Genomic DNA, 19,596 nt, shown 5'->3' with positions numbered 1-19,596 from the left:
GAGAACCGCAAGCTGAAAAGGTTGCCGTAGCTTACATGTTTCGTGCGCATGCACTTTATCAAAGCTCAAAGAGCTTTGATAAAGCTCATGTGCGCAAAACATGTAACAGCCTTTTGTAATTTGCTGGGTAACTGTCTACAGGGCAATAAACTAACTTTTAAACCCAGTCCATGGTATATATATATATATATATATATATATATATATATATATAATACAGTTGTTTTTTTTTTTTGGCTCCTACCTATAGAGCGCTGCTTTTTTGTCTTTTGATTCCTGCTCTAGTGAATGGCTAGGATGTATTCTCAGTGACGTCACCGGTCTCTAGTGAATGAATAGGCTGCATTCTCAGTAATGTCACCGGTCTCTAGTGAATGGATAGGCTGCATTCTCAGTAATGTCACCGGTCTCTAGTGAATGGATAGGCTGCATTCTCAGTAATGTCACCGGTCTCTAGTGAATGGATAGGCTGCATTCTCAGTAATGTCACCGGTCTCTAGTGAATGGATAGGCTGCATTCCCAGTGACGTCACTGGTCTCTAGTGAATGGATAGGCTGCATTCTCCGTGACGTCACTGGTCTCTAGTGAATGGATAGGCTGCATCCTCAGTGACGTCACCGGTCTCTAGTGAATAGATAGGCTGCATTCTCAGTGATGTCACTGGTCTCGAGTGAATGGATAGGCTGCATTCTCCGTGACGTCACTGGTCTCGAGTGAATGGATAGGCTGCATTCTCCGTGACGTCACTGGTCTCGAGTGAATGGATAGGCTGCATTCTCTATGACGTCACCGGTCTCTAGTGAATGGATAGGCTGCATTCTCAGTGATGTCACTGGTCTCGAGTGAATGGATAGGCTGCATTCTCAGTGACATCACCGGTCTCTAGTGAATGGATAGGCTGCATTCTCTATGACATCACCGGTCTCTAGTGAATGGATAGGCTGCATTCTCAGTGACATCACCGGTCTCTAGTGAATGGATAGGCTGCATTCTCTATGACATCACCGGTCTCTAGTGAATGGATAGGCTGAATTTTTTGTGTTGTCATCAGTCTGTAATGAAAGGATAGGTTACGTTCTGAGTTATTTTAACAATCTCTTAGAATAGGGCAGTTTCTTACATGATGTTATACAGTCAATCTGAATGCGTGTGTCAGTACAGACATCTGTTGTATAATGGGTTGTGTTACACAGATGTGCTTGTTTCTGTGTTTCGGATCAGTTCTGTGCATGTCCATCTGGTGAAGATAATTCATTCCAAGAATATTTTTCTCTGGACTGGGGGAGCTCAGGGAAATGGATAATAATACAATCTGGATATCATATGTAATCACACAGTACATTGTTTCAGAATAATACAGGACAAGCCAATTCATGAAGACACATCTGGACATGTTACAGCCTCTTCTATAGAGTGATTTTGTTCTGCTATATCATAATGTTTACTTAAACTTTTACAGTGTTTTATTATCCAATGTATATATGTATTACAGTATACAATGAATGTTTTCTATGGGACAATGTAACTCTATAGCCCAATTTTTTTTTTTTAATTTTGGATAGAGTGGGAAAAAATTGAAACTTCTGTCAGGTTTCACTGCCATCAGAAGATCTATTCAAGAGATTCCTTCACTTCCTGTCTGATACAGGAAATGGGAGGAAATATCTCTAATAGAAACACATATAGTAGTAAAAATGCTTTTTTTAAGTTAAAGTGATACTAAAGTCTCTTTTTTTTCCTCTAAAAATAACAAACTTGTTATATTTATATAGATTTACCTGCTCAGTTGCAGTGGATTTGCAACCCAAATCCTCCTCTTCTCGGGGTCCCTCTTCGGCTTGTTTTGGGGGTACCTGAGCCGAGTCACAGCTCCCTGTGTCCATTCAGTCACGGAGCTCAGGTTCGGCCCCGCCCCCTCTCTTTCCTGATTGGCTAACTGACTTTGATAGCAGCGGGAGACAATGGCACTGCTGCTGTGCCTCAGCCAATTAGGAGGAGGGTCCCGGACGGCCAAGGCACTTGTGGACATTGCTGGATAGAGATGGGGCTCAGGTAAGTATTAGGGGGGCTGTAGGGGGCTTCTGCACACAGAAGGCTTTTTATCCTAATGCTTAGAATGCATTAAGATAAAAAAAAAAACTTCTGCATTTACAACCACTTTAAGTAGGGGAAGGGTAGAACCTTTGTCGCCTTTTATTGTTGTCTCTTACCTTGTTGCAGGTTTTTCCTCCATTCCTGTCTCATAAAAGGTTGTCTCCAAAACAGACAAACAAAAAGCAGAGGATGCAATCTAAGTGTAGTAAACATATATTTATTGAATAGAAAAACAATTGGCAACTCACATGCATCAGAAGAATAAGTGCCTGTCAACAATATTTCAGTCTGGTGGTTTGCTGCTGAAACGGCAGTATCACAGATGTAGGGAATCCAATCCACAATGTGGAGTGCTTGAGAAAGAGAAGGGATCACCTCAAAATGTGTAGCATTTCCTTGATGCCTCCTGATGTCTGATGTCACTGACTTGGTTCCCACGCTGTCAGAGGAGCTTCTTGCTTCCTGGCTGTCTCTGGGTCAGAACTGCCAGCTGCACACTGTGGACTTGATTCCCTCCATCTATGATACTGTGGTTTTAGCAGCAGATCACTAGAATAAGATACTGTTGGCAAGGGTTCGTTCTTCTGATGTATGTAAGTTGCCAATTATCTTTTTATTTAATAAATGTTTACTACACTTAGATCTTGCCCTCTGCGTTCTGTTTGTTTGCTACTCTAGATATCTCTTGAGCTGCTAAACTGAGTGTTTCGGAGCCTGTGGAAATTAACTTCTGATATACCTGTCACGGACTATTATTATTATTATATTATATTCTATTATTATTAATATTTTCTGCTGTGTATCCACTGCGGAACTCATTCTTCACCGCTTGCACCATTACCTGATGTTTTTGTCCCTAAAACAGAAAGTGGGGAAAAAGCCCTGGATAGCAGTAATACTTGACAGGGGTTCTAACATTTCCGCATTCTATCCAAAACTGGCCTGGGGGGTCACTGTGACTTTGAGGTCAAGGAAACGGGGTGGTGGTGCCTGGCAATGGGCCCAGAAGACACTAGCTTGAGCAACCAGAGCAAAGCACCGTTACAGATAGCACAGGAGAAGAGCAAGCAGGACAATTTAGACAGGGCAGAAATTTGTTCTGCACAATGTTGAAAAGGTATATTATCCATGTACTTTTTGTATTAGCCTGAGCAGATAATGGTACTATATGTGTTATCTTGCTTGCTCAACACCATCACTTTATTAATTACACCTTTATCATTATTGGGGTATGGCACCTTCTTGTGAGAGGTTTAGGCTGTAAACTGTTAGTATTATGTGATTATCTCCTTTAAAAGACAAATCATAATAAATTATTTCCAAAGAGGCACAGTCTTTTTTTTTTTTTTATATATATATATATTTTTTAATATATATTTAAATATTCATCTTAGTAGACAAAACCTGTTATAGACAATAAAAAAATTGTGATTATATTAGATTGATTTGTTTTGTACTGTAGGCCCGGACCCTATCCTTTAAGCCCCTCCCACAATTTATCCATAACCGCCATCCACTTTGTCCACAATCTTGAGTATTACATTTTTCATAAGTTTCCAGGTATGTACATTAGACAAGGAAGGGTATGTTGCATATTTGGGTTTGGCCTTGCATCTCAGCTTGCGGTCAGGCAGTGAACAATGAACAGTGTCTACAGGCCTCTGATCTGATCACCAACAGCTTCTGTGTACTGTACGATGTGACTCAATGAACGCTTGTGTGCAGAAGGATTTTAACCACTTTAGCTCCAGGCCTTTTCTGGCATTTTTTGTTTACATGTAACAATCTGTATTTTTTGCTAGAAAATTTCTTAGAACCCCCAAACATTTTATATTTTTTTAAAGCAGAGGCCCAGAAGAATAAAGGCATCGTCCTGGCATAATCACTTGAAGTCCAACGACGTACCAGTACGTTGCTGGTCGTCAAGTGGCTAAGCTGATCATATACCAGCAGGGCTATTTTTCAACGCGGGGGAACTCCAGCACTGAATGTATCCAATGGCAAGGGGTGCTGGGGTGTGCTGGAGGGTCTACTGATGCTGTCTGCTGGAAGATCTATTGTTGCTGGAGGGGATCTGTTTTTGTGTGATGGCCTATTGTTGCTGGGGAGGTCTATTGTTGCTGGTGGGGGATCTATTGTTGCTGGGGGAGGTTATGTTGCTGAGGGGGTCAACTGCTGCTTGAAGTGATCTACTGTTAAAGGAGGGGTCTATTGTTTCTGGCTGCTGGAGAATCTATTGATGCTGACCACTGGGAGATCTGGTCTTGCTGCCGGGGGTCTATTGTTGCTCGGATGATATTTTGTTGCAGGGGTCCTATGTTGCTGGGGGTATATTGCTGCTGGCTGCAGGGGATCTATTGTACTGCTTTTCTTGTTATCATTACCAATTTCCATACAAATTACTTTAGCATAGCAGGACATAATCATACTTGGCTCTGTATTCTCTGAATGAGACGGTGCTAGGAGGTGGGTAAGGGGTGGAACCAAGAGATGTTGCTCGGAGGTGGGTAGGGGCAGAGACAAGAAGTGACTCAGTAGGTGGGAGTTCCAGCACCTATTCTCTGAGAAAAAAGCCCTGTATACCAGTAATATTTCATTCAAATATTTGTACAGAATTTCTGACAAATTGTTTGTCAAAGCATTTCATTTTGCCATCGTTGAGTCAACTAATTTCATTTGATAGCTTCTAAAATGTCATCCAGGCCTGCTACATGAATAGAATTCCAAACATGATAAATTCCCCACTCATCATTATAAAACAATGGGGACCTGGGCAGCAGAAAGAAAAGGAAATGGGACAAGCGGCATACATTGGTACCAATCCCCAGTATTTTCCTCCTGTAGCAGCTGAATATTGGTGAGAAGAAGAGGAGGAGAAGCCTACTTTCAGCTGCTGCAGCAGAAAATACAGATCGGTCCCTTAATTTCCACTCCAGCCGCCTATCCTGTCCAGGTTCCGGGGGTCGGCAAGTAAGGATCACGGCTTACCTGTCACCTGCCCACAATTGATGGGTTGCCAACTCCAGGATTAGGGTGTGTCCAGGCACACCTGGCACACCCCTTGCGCACGCATATGTTTGTACCTAGAACATACGCATCACACTGTTTTTCCCAAATGAAAACCACATTCACAGTTAGACATTGGTTTGAGAAAAAGTGTCCATCCCGCTCCTTCAAATTTTCTCAAAACAATTGTCAATTTTACCCCATTAGCCATTGCGAAATCGAAGGAGCTTTTGAACAAGAAACCACAATTTAGTGCAGTGATGGCAAACCTTGGCACCCCAGATGTTTTGGAACCACATTTCCCATGATGCTCAACTACACTGCAGAGTGCAAGAGCATTATGGGAAATGTAGTTCCAAAACATCTGGGGTGCCAGGGTTCGCCATCACTTACTTAGTGTCTGTAGAATTATCATTTCAGCTTCTAGAAAGTGAGTCTCAGTTTGTAGGGCAAGGCCTAGTACATTTAGGCATTAAATGGGATAGCTCAGGGTGTGCCTCTAATACTGGCACAGAAAGAGTAGATTGAGCCAATTGACTTAGTGCACATGAGCATTTCATGAAACATTTACAAGGAACATTGCAAGTGGCTTCAAGTCCTTGCCTGATGCTGTAGCGGATTGTCGTGTTGAGATAGACTAGTAGAATGTGGCCCAGTGCCTTGTAAACTTCCTCATCCAGTGCCCCCAGTACGAGGATTACTGCAGCCATATGGCACAGAGGACACTAATAGACCCAATGAGCTTGCAGAGTAAAGAAAATATTTCACTGGCAAATCATGGCCATTGTAACTGATTTCAATCTTTCATTCCTGTTTCAATGGGATTTCCTTGAACTGAGGCAATGAATGAAGCCCCCCGTCCTAATCTGCCAAAGGCTCCCCCAGCAATTAACGTCTGTAACTCGCATGGAAACTGATGTAATGGTGTAACACAATACTAACTCATATTCAGAACTATTTTGACAGCTGAAATGAGATGACGTTATTCCCCAGCCACGAGTTTCCAAAGCTCGCGGAGAGCCTGGCATCTCCAATACGTCTCCCCGCCATGCCGAATATTTAGACTGCAGACAGGCATACAGTTCATTACTAAACCCTGCGCAGGATCTGTGCTAGGTCCTGGCACCCCGGGCACATGCCCCAATGCCCAGTGCTCTGGATCTTCTCTGCAGTGTTCCCATCTTCCCAAGAATGAGCCTAAACACACTTTCATCCTTTCTAAACTATAATTAGATTATTCTCCACATTTAGTACAGTAAATCCATTTATTACAGATCCACTGGTATCTCTGTTTTCTTAAGAATTATGATAGGCAGATTATTTATGAATTAGAGAAGCATTTTTAATGTGTTTATTGGGTTTTTCTTTGTTTGCCATACATATGTTCTGTTTCCAAACTCGGTCATGTACAGTATGTCTTTATGGACCTTGCTTTGTGCACTGGAACACAGTCATGTTGGAACAGGAAGGGGCCATCCCCAAACTGTTTCCACAAAGTTGGGAGCATGAAATTGTCCACAATGTCTTGGTATGCTGACGCCTTAAGAGTTCCCTTCACTGGAATTAAGGGGCCAAGCCCAACCCCTGAAAAACAACCCCACACCATAACCCCCCCCCCCCTTAATATAATCCCCCCTACACCAAATGATTTAGATATAATACTTTTGGCAATATAGTGTGGATGAGCGAGTTTGAGGTGGAGGAACTTGACTGGCCTGCACAGAGTCTTGACCTCAACCCGATAGAACACCTTTGGGATGAATTAGAGTGGAGACTGCGAGCTAGGCCTTCTTGTCCAACATCAGTGCCTTGTGGGCAGCCTTCTCAGAAGAGTTGAAGCTGTTATAGCTGCAAAGGGTGGGCTAACTCAATATTGAACCCTACGGACTAAGACTGGGATGACATTAAAGTTCATCTGTTTTTAAAGGCAGTTGTCCCAATACTTTTGACAAAATAGTGTATATAAGAGTGAATCTCTCTAAAGGGGGCACAGCAATAAAAACTTTGCATGGGTTCAAATCCTTCCCAATGCTACCCAAAACTGGATATTCATACACTTATATGCTTATTGATTAAAATGACATCATACATTTTGAGCACAATACGCTTTTTGAATATTAGTTGACGTATTGAATTTTTAATTTATGGTAATTTGACAGTGGTACATTTGATTTTTAATTTTAGTTTTGTCATCCTATTGTGACATCACCATTTTCAGATTCATTTGTCTAACAAATAGAAAGATTATAACTTAAACAAGCCAGAGATTACAAAGGTGGAAGGAAAAAAAATGCTCGATTTCCCACATCAACACTGACTGTGCTGACGAATCCCTCCTGCAGGCTTTAGTCCCAGATTTGATCTGAAAGGCATTTATCCGAATGTTTCTATATGGCTTAATTATAGATAGGCAGAAAGGTCCTTGTAGCTGGGAAAAGATAGGGCACAAATACATGTGTGATTTTTAACCAATTTGCCATGGCCAGCACTACAAACTAATCAGATTCAGCTGCACACTGCTGACAGGAGAGAGCAGAGTGGGCAGAGGGATGACGTCATCGATGTGTTTCTGCTCCTTCATTGCCCAATGAGCTGGCTACGGGTGTGTTCTTGAACAAGCTGTGCTGCTGCTTTTGCACTGTGGGCTAGGAACTTGGGTGACTGAGATGCCTGGATCCCAAACTGGCTGAAGAGCATTACAAAACCTTTTGTAGGTAAATGAGTTCCCATATATATGCGTATTTAGAGGCTTGCCAGGCCTATAGCTTTGAAAGTTGTACTTAGCAAGCACTTATCTTAAAAAAGGAAATTTTAAAAACAGGTTTCCTTAAAAAAAAGATTGTTCTTTGGACAATGCTCCAAGAAATATTCTTTGACATTTCCTAACGAGTTAAGTTCACAATTTATTCTCATCATCAGGATTTTATACTACATGCTGTAAACCCGTGACCCGATTGGAGCCCACTCCTTACACCCACCCACTCCCCGGAGGGCAATTTGATCCTGATATCGCAGCTCTCCCCTCCCCCCCTTCTCACGACTCCCTCCCTTCTGCTCCATCTTGTTCTGTAACTTTTGCAGAAAACTTCTGCTTATCTACAGAAACTGAATAAAAAGAGATGACCAGTTTAGACAAACATTTCAAAATTTTCCTGTAGTTTCTAATCACAGAGCTGTTTAGATCTCTAAAGGAAACTTTGGGGCTCATTGATCAAACTTGGAGAGTGCAAAATCTGGTGCAGCTCTGCAAAGAAACCAATCGGCTTCCAGGTTTTATTGTCAAAGTTTAATTGAACAAGCTGAAGTGAGAAGCTGATTGGCTACCATGCACAGCTACACCAGATTATGAGTGCACCAGTTTTAGTAAATATCCCCCAATATGTCTACTTCCATGCCTAGCATTGAGAGTTTTCCCACAGCACTGGGCAAAGAACAATGAGCCTTTCACATCAGTTTGTAGCCTAAGGAGCTTACAGTCTAATATTCTGACAGGTCCATTTTTTGAGTTCGATAAAAAAAAAACACACAAACACAGAAAGAACCTTGCAGCCAATGCTTATCAGTTGGGTTATAAGACAATAATAACTCTCCTTCCCTTTAGGAAGCACATTTTCATTTTGCTTATATACTGTGTTTGTGTGTGTATATATATATAAATTGTTTTATTATTATTATTTAGTTAATTTTATACATTTAATGCAACATGCAATACATGTAATTCAGCAAATTAAATTCTAATTTTCTATTTAGGAGGCACTATATGTAAAGAAGAAAGTGGTCAAAGACCGACTGATCTGGATCTGTGGCAAGCCATTCCTTAGGTGGGAGATGAGGATCTAACAAGCAGTGAGGTATGCAGGGGCATAACAATAATCACAGCAGACAACACACCTGCAATGGGTTCAAAAGCACAGGGGGCCCGAAGCTTTCTGGCTACACAGCAATGTATATAGGTAGCAATAGTAATTGACAATCAAATCATAATTGAATTGTATTGAATCAAATACATTTTTAGTTACCTCCTATACAATTTTACTGAAAATAAGTGATCCGTATCTGTAGAAGGATTATTAGTGCAACTCTATAAAGTCTGCTTATACAAAATTGCTGTTCAAAGGTTTTAGCATTCACACAGCTGTCACAAATAATCCTTGTTATGTGTCTAATATGTTATTTCCTATGATTGACAGCTCCATCTAGTGGACATAATGCAGTCTTTTCCTGAAATATCTCAATCAGGAAAATACCCCATTATGGCCAATGGATGGAGCTGTCCATCCATTGGCCATAATGGATGGAGGAAATAAACATATTAGAAACATAACAGGGATTTTTTTTTTTTTGACAGATCTGTAAATGCACAGCAAATAATAATAATAGTGAAATTATATTGTTACTTTTTGGGGCTATTGGGTCACACTATAGCTACTTTGCACAGGAGACAATTTTTTTATTTTTATTTTTTGACCATTGGTTTCCTACAGCCCAGTTAATCATTTAGATATGGTTGCAATTTATGGCATATCATGGTACATATACAAATATTAATTTATATTGATTTTTCAGATATTGTGGCACATGCAAGTACCTGATGTAACGTACACTGGTGCTAGTTTTTTAATGTGGTTTTATTATATGTAATAAATGTGGCTTTTAACTCTGGTGTGCCTTTATATCTGCAAGTGTTGAGCTAAGCTTAGTTGGAGAGTTACAGTATTAACAATTTAATGATTTTGCTACAGAGTCATATCATAGTTACAGTATGATTCTGTGTAATGGTAGAATGTATGGAAATAGGAATGGTTCAGAAGGCTTATTGAGAATCATGGTGTAACAATATTGTTGCATTGTATTTATTCTGTTTTAATGTGTAGATCAAAGAGCTGACCTTTGATCCGCATATGACAGTTAAAGCAACCTGAAAACATGAAAAAAATTTAAGAAATGTGTTTCCATTTACTTGCCTAGGCAACCTTATTTAACATTAATCAGACCTATCCTTCCTCCCCTTCTACTCTTTGTTATTATTTTTCTGCTGGTCTTTATATTTTTATTTTTTGCCATGAATAAATTTCCCTTTGTTTTGTTCATTTTGTTTTTTTGAGTGTCACGTTTTTTAAATAGAAAAAATAAAGAACCTTTATTTTATTTGTAAATACTTCACCATGCTTTTTACAAGAATCAGCATTTTAGTGTGATTATAAATGGGACAACAAAAAAAAAAAAAACCTTGCGCTGTAGGATAGTAACTAGTGTACTTATACTTCTGTTGCTGCCTTTCAAAGTGTAAAAACCTTTAAAAACCAATCCATAATACAATAAACCACAGCGCATAACAGGAACTATCAAAAATAAAAATTTCATTAATTCTACATGATGATTTTTATAATGTCCCAAAGACGTTTATTCTACAATGAATATTCTTTTTAAAGTGCTCCGTGTTCAAAATATTAATACAAAAAAGTGCTCCAGAAAATCTCATGCTGTGAAGTGTTGCACACACCCCTCTTGTGCCCATACTCATGGGCCGCGGCGCGGACTTCCAGAAGTGGGAACAGGATGCCTGTCAAAGACAGGTATCCTATCCCCCTGCCCCTGAAAAGTGCCAATTGTGGCATCGGAGGGGGAGAGGAGACAAATAAGCGGAAGTTCCACTTTTGGGTGGAACTGCGCTTTAATATCTACTTTAAATCACATTTCTAATTGCATATTGTACTTGTTTGTAGCCTAAATACTGACATTTGCACTTAAAACTGGAATTTTGTATCTTTTGGAAATGGCAGTAAAAACTTGGCTGTGCCAGTAAATTTTAGGTGTTGTGTCAGTAACTTTCAATATGGTAGGTTGGCAACACTGCCCTAGTATGTGTATGTATGTATATTAGTTAGGGACATTCGATTGTAAGCTCCTTGAGGGTAGGGACTGATGTGAATGTACAATATATGTAAAGTGCTGCATAAATTGATGGTGCTATAAAAGTACCTGTGATAAATAAGGGGTATATAGGTCTGAGCATGGAAGCTTGTATTCCACTGGTTCAGCATGACTGCCTAACCATTATCAAAAGGAATTCTACAATGACAGGACCCATTTAGCTCAATACACTATTTAATCCTTTTTTTTAATTAATATCATTAGAAACAGGTTCTATTTTAATGGGCCAGGCAGCTAAAACACCAACCAGGTAACAGTCCTATTAGCTTGGCTTCACACTATTGTGCGTGGTTAAGGGCATATGTCTGCATGCATTGCTGCAATGCACAGTAATGCATATCATGCACATTGGTGCAGTTATTTTGAATGGCAACTAAACACACCAAGTAAACGCACCTATGGGGCAGCACAAAGCATTACACTACTATGAGTTGCATTGCGATCCTGACGAAGGATCAGATGCAGTATTGGCCATGATGAAGTGTGTTGGCAGCTGCATGTTAAGTATAGCAATTTCAAGTTTTCGCAGCTGAAATGTTGGCAAAATACCCGGGCATCAGTAATTACATTATGTTCACACTTGGCTGGCATACTTATAGATGTTCTGAGAATGTCACATGCAGCGTTTTGCTAGCAAATTCACACTTTCATCTCATAATTATAGTTTATAAAAACACATTAAAGTGGACTTACACCCCCAAAAAAAAATATTCATTAATGTACATAAAAAAAATTATAAAAAAACATTTTTTTTTTTACTCACCTCTAAATACCTGTTGCTAGGGGGTCCCTCGTAGTCTGCCTCCTTCAGCGCCTGGGCTCTTGACGTCACTTCCCTTGGCGCAGGAAGGGAGATCAGCTCTCCCTCTATGCAGTCATCTGGGACACGTCACAGGTCCCAGATGATGGCGCGGCCAATCACGGCGCGCAGCTCGCGCATGCGCAGTGGGTGCCTGGCTGTGAAGACACAGCCGGGCGCCCACAGTTACAATGCCGGTGCCGCCGAGCGGAGGGGGAGACTAGCGGGACTTCGATCCCCCACATCGCTGGACCCTGGGACAGGTAAGTGTCCGATTATTAAAAGTCAGCAGCTGCAGTATTTGTAGCTGCTGACTTTTCAGTTTTTTTTTTTTTTTTTTTTTAAGCACTTTAAAACGTTGAAAAATATTTAGAACATGCTCTCATTATATTTGTCAGAGCCCCAAAACACCACAATGCTCTATAAAGTGATTGTAAACCCCTGACATATGCTCAGTGAAGTGACTGGCCTCAGCTGATACACAGAGATGAAACAAATCCTCCTACATTGAACCGGTTTATCTGTAGTCCTCTCTCCTCTACAGCCTTCTATATCACACAAATCAAAAGTTATTTCTGAGATATAGCAGGCAGGGTACAGAAATCTGACGTCACACACTGCACAGCATTGGTCAGGGAACTGAGTGTAATCTGAGTCCTGAGTGGAGGAAAAGGACATACTCCCCTCTAAACAGTCTCATAGGGGAAACATGCACAGCTGAGGCTGTCAATCACATGCTGTGTGCTGTCTTCTGAGATTCTGTGGTGTTGACTGATGCATAGGGAAAAGAGAGGAGACAGAAATGACGTTTGGTGCTTTGCTTTGGACTGAGGCAAGTACACACTAAATAGAGATATGCTCTGTTCATTTTTAATTTCAGAGGTTTACAGCAACTTTAAAGTATTACTAAACCCAGGACCCTGCATTTATTATATTAGGTCACCCACAGTACACAGAATATGGAAATGCAATTATTTTAGTAAATATGAACTGCTAATAACCTTTTCTCATGAGCAGTATATAGCAGTCTTATGTCTTCTACCAGTGTCTGATTAAAGCTTGTAGGAGTTTTCATTCTCCCCTGATTGTCCTATGAGGCTGCAGGACACCTGACCCTCTGTCTGGACAGTGCTGATTGGCCCTGTGGTGATCATTCACCCCCCCCCCACCCAAAAAAAATAAAAATCTAGCAATACACACTAAACTGAGCATTTGCAGAGTGCCCCCAAGGCTCTGTATTATCAGGAGATGGATTGGGGACAGTGAAAGAAGGGGAGGATCAGAGGAGACAGGATCAAACAACCCTTTTACACAGTGCAGAGGATTAACCCCTTAGGTTCCACAGTGAGTATAACAAGCATGCTTTATGGCATATACAGACTAATTTTACTGTTGAGGGTTTAGTAACACTTAAAGCTGCTTGCAACATGCCTAATTGCTAATATAGGCCAGGCCTTTAGAAATGTTTTTGCTTTGCACAGATCTTTATCAGGGACTCATTTTATCTCCCCAGCTGTACAGAAAATAGTCTGCACTGTCTGGTAGCCATTAGTGGGCTCACATCTGTAACAGTATATGATCCTGAAAATAAGACTCACCAAACACATACAACTGAAAATTTATAATCAGGCTAACTCTTGGATAAATTTAACATTACTATAAGAACTTGATGAAACTGTGTAATAGTTTCCTTTTGAGAGTAGTAAGGGCAAATGATGTTTGTTAGTGATCAGCGGAAGAAGCAGTGGGAACAGTTAATCATGATAAGGGTCTTCCAAGGATTGGTAGAGGGATATAATAGAAGTGTATAATAGAAGAAGGAATATAGCTGCTATTTAATCTCTGTGTTTAGATCACTGTTAAACAATGATGATGAACACAAATGTGCAATACATTGTCTCGGTGATACTGGTTTCCGGGCATTGTGCCATGTGTTCTGCGCTGAATTTCTGCACAGCTTCTCATTAGGGTCTTCATTTAAACAACACCAAATCATAAATCACCAGTTGATTTAAGTAAAAGAGCTTGTAGTAATATTTCTAAGTAAATCTGAAGTCATTCTGGGAATTGAAAAAAAAAGTTAAAGCCAAACTTCAGGCGAACAGCTAAATACCCAAATGAATCACATACAAGGTTGCTGTTTTCTAGAAAAAGATTTGTATTTCTATCCATCCAGTTGCAGGATTCATACAGCTCTGCCATGCCACACAGCCCTGTTTGCTATGATAGGAGACCTGATTTTAATCTGCTGCACTTCACTATCACTTATAGGACTAGGTTTGCCACCTCATCCCTTTAAAACCAAACACATATTAATTACACAGGTTCTGAGACTGATTAAGGTGGTAATGAAACTCACTTGGTGCCTTATATGCTTTAAATTAGCCTCAGAACCTGTGAAATTCATGCGTTTGGGTTTAAAGGGATGAAATGGCAACCCTATGTAGGACTCCTCCCACTTCCACTTGTGATTGGATAGTGAAAGAAGGAGCAGCAGACTGATGAGCTCATCTCTCTGTCACTCTGCTCACTTCCCCAATCAGTATACACCTTGCACAACTGATTGGCTTCTTGTACTGCTTCTCCTTTCCCAGCACCATAAGAGACTGATAACTTTTCAAAATCAGGTGTTTCCACTGCTTGCTTTTTAAAAGATAGCTCTAAGGGTGTGTTATTAAATACATGACTGCATTAAAGGAGAAGTACTTCTGCTGTGTATCACAGGTGTGCAGTTCGTTTTGCACTCCTGTGACCCGTTCTCAGCAGACAGCGGGCTGAAGTCCTCTGTCTGCTGACGTCACAGAGCCGGTCCAGGCTCAGGCAAGTTCGCTACAATGAAGTCAGGATCCGCCCACATGCCTGGATCGGCACCCAGCTCAGGCTCTCAGCGAGCCACTGAGAGAGCCTTAGCCGACCACTCTTTCCCCCTCCACAGCCCAGCGCACCAGTGAGTGCTGGAGGGGCAGAGCACAGAGCTGCTGACTGACAGTCACCAGCTCTCTACTCCGGGAGCTCTGAGAACTGAGCGATCTGCGGTGTTTGATCGCTCAGTTCTCAGTGTTAGAGCCGGCGGGGGACAGATGCTGCATCCACCTAGGTAAGTGTGATTTTTAAAATTAAATACAAAACCCATACTTCTCTTTTAATCTATGTTTTTATATCTGCCTGGACTTCAAATTTAACTCTTATGCCCTGTACACACGATCGGACATTGATCGGACATTCCGACAACAAAATCCATGGATTTTTTTCCGACGGATGTTGGCTCAAACTTGTCTTGCATACACACGGTCACACAAAGTTGTCGGAAAATCCGATTGTTCTAAACGCAGTGACGTAAAACACGTACGTCGGGACTATAAACGGGGCAGTAGCCAATAGCTTTCGTCTCTTAATTTATTCTGAGCATGCGTGGCACTTTGTGCGTCGGATTTGTGTACACACAATTGGAATTTCCGACAACAGATTTTGTTGTACAGGGCATTAGTGTCCTTAGCTCATTTTTAACATCCTGGACTTCAAGTGGTTAAAGCAAGCTCAGCTGCAGCCATGACCTTGATATTTTAGCCATTTTTTAGGCAACGATTGGTGGTTCGCAGGCTCCCCCATTCCTCCAGGAAGCCTGGGACCATGGTAAACTGGCCAAACAGTGATAGCAGAAGAAGATCAAGGAACAATAATACCCCAATCTCCTCTGAGAGTAATGAAGCTGGAAGGGATGAGCATTTCATCACCGTGGTTTCAGAGCTGAAATTTGCCCTCGTTAATTAGGTAAAACGTGTGTGGAAGGTACTCACCTCTTCTCCCATAACCTGATACATTGAAAATAGAGGAGGATGGATCCACGGAGTCATAGCTTGATGCTGTGAACCCTAAATTCCATACCATCATCTGCATAGCACAACAGAATTCAAAAGTTATACAGTTTTGGTGATCCATCAGCCATTGTGGTCTACTTTTCTGTTTTTAGGGGACAATGGTAGACTATGGTGTAATAGGCTTTTGTACACTGTGCTCTCATGCATCAATTTAGCGATGGGTGAATCTGCCCAGGTTTAATCAACCAAGGGTTCAGAAAATCTTGCTTAAAATTCTGCAAACCATATGCCCCGTACACACGGTCGGATTTTCCGATGGAAAATGTCCGATCGGAGCGTGTTGTCAGAAATTCCGACCGTGTGTGGGCTCCATCAGACATTTTCCATCAGATTTTCCGACACACAAAGTTGGAGAGCAGGAGATAAAATTTTCCGACAACAAAATCCGTTGTCGGAAATTCCGATCGTGTGTACACAAATCCGACAGACAAAGTGCCACGCATGCTCAGAATAAATAAAGAGATGAAAGCTATTGGCCACTGCCCCGTTTATAGTCCCAACGTACGTGTTTTACGTCACCGCGTTTAGAACGATCGGATTTTCCGACAACTTCGTGTGACCGTGTGTATGCAAGACAAGTTTGAGCCAACATCCGTCGGAAAAAATCCTAGGATTTTGTTGTCGGAATGTCCGAACAAAGTCCGACCGTGTGTACGGGGCATTAAACTTATGTAGAGGGGAATCCCATTAAAGTGGGGCCAAAGCTTGTTAAAGTATGCCCATTTTTAGGGCTAATAGACAAACTACTTAAAAAAAAAGGCATGAGAAGCAAGGCATTGTCATGCCAGATGTACCAATGCAAAAAAATGTAAAAATGTCATACAGTCGACTCAGTAGAGTAGTCTCATCTCTGGGAGGTCCTTCGCCATTTTGGGTTTCGTCCAAAATTTCTACACAGGCTTTTTTGATCAGGATTACTCCGGATGTCCTGGGCCTGCGGGTGGGGAAGCTGGAAAAAAACTTTCCTCTATGCGGACGATGCATTGCTATATCTCAATGACGCTGGACCCTCGCTCAGGGATTAGAATAAACTGGTCCAAATCAATTTTATTCCCTATAGATGGAGACGCCGCTAGGACGGCAGGCCCCTCTCCCCCGCTTTGGGTGGATGAATTCTGCTATCTTGGGGTTTTAGTAACCAAACACGGCTCTAGTTACTTTGATAAAAACCTTTTCCCCTTGCTTTCAACCCTAAGGACACAATGTTCTTCCTGGGCTAATCTCCCCCTGAATCTGCTGGGCGTATTAATCTCATCAAAATGATGGTGTTGCCTAAATTTAATTATTTAGGAATTGTCCGACATGGGTCCCTATTTCCTTTTTTAAAGACATTGATAAATGTGTGCGGTCTTTCATTTGGAATGGAGTGGTTCCTAGACTACCAAAGTCCGCCCATCTTGGGGGATTAGCTCTTCCTAACTTCCAAATGTATTACTGGGCAGTGATGTTGGTGTCCGTTCAGTGGTGGTTCATGGGTTCTAAATCGAACGTGGTGACTTGTTTAGAGGCAGTTTGCTTGGGCTCTTTAGCAGACCTATGTAATTTTGCATATACAGTAGAGGACCAGGGGAGTATGCTGTGGTTCCTGGTCCAATGTGAGCTTCATACCCTTCCTGATCCTCAAGTTTGGGCAAGGTACGGAATTACATCCCTGCTGGATGTTATGCTCCTGGGCATACTGTTGTCATTCTCCAAGCTTTCCCTTAAATTCTATCTGCCCCACTGGATGTGTTTTAGGTACTTGCAGCTAAGGCATGCCACCAGAGCTCAGTTCCCACAGTTGCCTGTCCTCCAAGCTGACCCTATAGAAAAATTACTATCCCCGGGGGATTTAAGTAAACCCCTATGGACTTTATATGGTGTACTCTTGGGCACTGACTCCCCTAAGGTAGACAGATTATGGGAAATATGGCACGCTGACATCCCGTCACTAAACAAAGAGGATTGGGAGGACTGTCTTGAACACGGCCCCAAGCTAGTTATCTCTTCCAGGGATAAACTCATAAAGGTGAAATTCTTACAAAGAATCTATTGTACCCCCCAGAAACTTCATAGTATTTTTCTGGACAAAGACCCTGTTTCCCCAAGGTGTAAAGCGCAGGTTGTATCATTTCTCCATATGTCCTGGGACTATCCAGTCATTTCGTCCTATTGGACAGCAGTATTTGCAGAGACTAAACGTAGGTTACAAGTGTCCCTGCCGTTATTACTAGAGTTTGCATTGCTTGAGGTTTCATGATGATATCCAACGCTCTCACCTCTCTAAGTTGTTCATCTCCTATCTTTTATTCTATGCCAAAAAGGAGATTCTTATGAAATGGATCTCACCATCCCACCCAGCTCTCTCCTCCTGAGACGCACCGATAGATGCAGCCCTGCCTATGTATAGGATTACAAATAAATAGAGGATGTAAGTGGAAATATGATAAGGTTTGGGCTCCTTGGACCTCCACTTCAGACTATCAATTTACTATGCACAATATTGCACTATGTATAAGGTCTGGAGTACTGGGTTGGATGGTCTGACCTCTTCTCCCCCCCTCTTCTCTCTGTATTTACTCTTTCCCCCCTACACTTTCCCTCCCCCTTCCTCCCCCCATTTTTTCCCATTCGCTCTCCTCCTTTTACTGTCTCACCTTTCCCCGTTTTCCCCAGAGCTGACTTAGTGCAACCAGTATCCTCCATGCTCAATTGTCAATAGTACCTTGTGTGCCATTGTCCGCCTTCCCTGTACGTGAGTGATTACCTGTCTGTTTCCACTGTTGTCAGATATGTATGTATTGTCTTATGTCATTTTGTATACTGAACTTTACCCTGCGAGATACCAATAAAGCACCTTTGTTTTGGAAAAAAAAAAAAAAAAAAAAAAAAATATATATATATATATATATATATACACACACACACACAGTGGGGGACGGAAAGTATTCAGACCCCCTTTCCTCATTAATGTACACACAGCACCCCATATTGACAGAAAAACACAGAATTGTTGACATTTTTGCAGATTTATTAAAAAAGAAAAACTGAAATATCACATGGTCCTAAGTATTCAGACCCTTTGCTCAGTATTTAGTAGAAGCACCCTTTTGATCTAATACAGACATGACTCTTTTTGGGAAAGATGCAACAAGTTTTTCACACCTGGATTTGGGGATCCTCTGCCATTCCTTCTTGCAGATCCTCTCCAGTTCTGTCAGGTTGGATGGTAAACGTTGGTGGACAGCCATTTTTAGGTCTCTCCAGAGATGCTCAATTGGGTTTAAGTCAGGGCTCTGGCTGGGCCATTCAAGAACAGTCACGGAGTTGTTGTGAAGCCACTTCTTCATTATTTTAGCTGTGTGCTTAGGTCATTGTCTTGTTGGAAGGTAAACCTCCAGCCCAGTCTGAGGTCCTGAGCACTCTGGAGAAGGTTTTCGTACAGGATATCCCTGTACTTGGCCGCATTCATCTTTCCCTCGATTACAACCATATTTGTGTATTCACAAACGTCTGACACAGATTAGCCCCTCCTGTACGCTCTCACTTTATAACTTGTTACAAAGTTACAGTCTGAGTAATTCATTGGAGGAGACTGAGGACATCATCTCATCCTAAACAAATTCCCTGGAGTTTAAAAACCACTTCAATACCAGGCACTTATACACCTTCCTGCCCAGGCCAGAAGCTCTTTACCAAGATCAGTGGAGCGGTGTGTCAGATTGACACACCGCTCCACCGATCACCGCGATGCGCACCCCCACGGGAACGCGCGCCTGTTATCCTGAAGGAAGTCATATGACGCCCAGTCAGGATAACTGAACCACCACCCGGCCTTCATTTTGCTATAGGCCGGGCGGGAAGTGGTTAAAGCGGAACTTCACTCTCTCAATCAACATTGACTA

At 41.7% G+C, this 19,596-nt stretch overlaps 1 protein-coding gene across 2 annotated transcripts in view; it reads left to right on the top strand.

Moving 5' to 3' along the window:
- Nucleotides 1–19,596, top strand: part of LOC141108440 (discoidin domain-containing receptor 2-like) — a 311,526-nt gene that overhangs the window by 176,933 nt on the left and 114,997 nt on the right. For both annotated transcript variants that reach the window (XM_073600047.1, XM_073600046.1), the window contains exon 2: nucleotides 8,852–8,952. The gene's annotated coding sequence lies outside the window, so the exon portion shown is untranslated. The remainder of the gene's footprint in view (nucleotides 1–8,851; nucleotides 8,953–19,596) is intronic.

The sequence above is a fragment of the Aquarana catesbeiana genome, linkage group LG09 (genome assembly GCF_042186555.1).
Source record: "Aquarana catesbeiana isolate 2022-GZ linkage group LG09, ASM4218655v1, whole genome shotgun sequence".
Taxonomy (NCBI): domain Eukaryota; kingdom Metazoa; phylum Chordata; class Amphibia; order Anura; family Ranidae; genus Aquarana; species Aquarana catesbeiana.
This window is presented reverse-complemented; position numbering and strand designations above follow the sequence as displayed.